At 42.2% G+C, this 2,229-nt stretch overlaps 1 pseudogene; it reads left to right on the top strand.

Moving 5' to 3' along the window:
* Positions 1-424: 424 nt before the first annotated feature.
* LOC121020557 (glyceraldehyde-3-phosphate dehydrogenase-like) lies at positions 425-1,665 on the top strand (annotated as a pseudogene).
* The last annotated feature ends 564 nt before the right edge of the window (positions 1,666-2,229 follow it).

The raw sequence follows: 2,229 nt of genomic DNA, 5'->3' as shown, positions 1-2,229 counted from the left end.
AGAGAAAAGTCATGTCACAGAACAGTATCAGATATTTGCAATACATATGGACATTAGAAAATATTTTTAACTGTATGACAATAAAAATAACATCAAAAATTATTGGACACAACTAAAATAGATATAAAGAGAAACAACCCACTACATCCACCATAGTGACTAAAAAAACTTTTTAACTGACAATAGCAAGTGTTGGCAAGGATATGGAGGAACTAGAATTTTCACACACTGCTGGTGGATATGTAGATTGGTACAGACATTTTGGAAAATTCTTTGGAAGTATTTATTATAACACGTACATAACCTAAGACATAACAATTACACTCCTATTACACCCAATACAAATGTCCGTTAACAGTAGAATGAATGGACTCTCTGCTCCTCCCTGTTCAACAGACAGCCACTTCTGGTTCATTGCCAGCCACATCCCTGAGACATGATGGGGAAGGTTGGAGTAAACAGATTTGGCCATATTGGGCACCTGCTCACCGGGGCTGCTTTTAACTCTGGCAAAGTGGTTATTGTCATCATCAATGACCCCTTCATTGACTTCAACTACATGGTCTACGTGTTCTGATATGATTCTACCCATGGCAAATTCAACAGCACAGTCAAAGCTGAGAACAGGAAACTTGTCATCAATGGAAATCCCATCTCCATCTTCCAGGAGTGAGATTCGTCCAACATCAAATGGGGTAATATTGGTGCTAAGTATCTTGTGGAGTCCACTGAGGTCTTCACCACCATGGAGAAGGCTGGGGCTCAGTCAAAGGGTGGGGCCAAAAGGATCATCATCTCTGTTCTTTCTTATGATGCCCCCATGTTTGTGCCCCCCATTGTGAACCACAACAATCCCTCAAGATTGTCAGCAATGCCTCCTGCACCACCAACTGCTTGGCCCCTCTGGCCAAGGTCATCCAGGACAAATTTGGCATCTTGGAAGGACTCACGACCACAGTCCATGACATTACTGCCACCCAGAAGACCATGGATGGCCCCTCTGGGAAGCTGTGATGTGATTGCCAAGGGGCTTCCAAGAACATCATCCCTGTTTCTACTGGCACCACCAAGGCTATAGGTGAGGTCACCCCTGAGCTGAATGGGAAACTCACTGGCATGGCTTTTCATGTCCCCACCTTCAACTTGTCAGTCATGGATTTGACCTGCCACCTGGAAAGAGCTGCCAAATATGATGACATCAAGACAGTGAAGCAGGCATCAGAGGGCCACCTCAAGGGCATTCTGAGCTACACTGAGGACCAAGTTGTCTCCTGAGACTTTAACAGTGACATCCACTCTTCCACCTTCAATGCTGGGGTTGGAATTGCCCTCAATGAACACTTTACTTGGTCAAGCTTATTTCCTGGTATGACAATGAATTTGGCTATGGCAACCAGGTGCTGTGCCTTATGATCCACATGGCCTCCAAGGAGTAAGAGCCCCCTCGACCACCATCCCTAGCAAGAGCAAGAGAAGAGAGAGGCCCTCAGCTTCTGGGGAGTCCTTGCCCCAACTCATCCCCCAACACAGTGAGAGTCTCCCGACCTCTACACAGTTTCCATCCCAGACCCCCTGAAGAATGGGAAGGGCTTGGGGAGCCCTACCTCGTCATGTACTATCAATAAAATACCAAGCCAAAAGAAAAAAACCACATAGAATGAATGAATAAATTGTGTGTTTTATTCATACAATGGGATACTACTCAACCATGAAAACAAAATGAACCACCAAGGCATATAACATCATGGATGAACCTTACAAATATAATGCTGACTAAAAGAAAGCAGACACAGGAATACATACTTAATAATTCCAAAACTAATCTATGGTGATGGAAGTCAGAACAGTAGTTACTTTGCAATGGGACTGGGGAAAGAATTGACTGGGAAGGGACAATGAGGGAAGCTTCTAGAATACCTTATCTAGAGTGCCATAATCTTGATCTAGGTGTGGTTACATAAGTGTATGCTTTGTAAAAATCAGTCAAGCTATACACTTAAGATTTGTGTGTTTTACTATGATTTATATTATACTTTAATTTTTTTAGTTTTTTTAAAAAACAAAGGGATAACAAACACAAAATTCAGGATAGTGGCCACTTTGAAGGAGAGGTCATGGGGTGGGACAGGAAAGAAGTACACAGACACTCTAAGTTTACATTCATGATGTACACAAATACTCTTTTGTATCAAATATTACATTAGATATGAATAAAAATTATTTTAGTAA

Source organism: Herpailurus yagouaroundi, unplaced genomic scaffold (assembly GCF_014898765.1).
Source record: "Herpailurus yagouaroundi ecotype Mexico unplaced genomic scaffold, PumYag 28, whole genome shotgun sequence".
NCBI lineage: Eukaryota > Metazoa > Chordata > Mammalia > Carnivora > Felidae > Herpailurus > Herpailurus yagouaroundi.
This window is presented reverse-complemented; position numbering and strand designations above follow the sequence as displayed.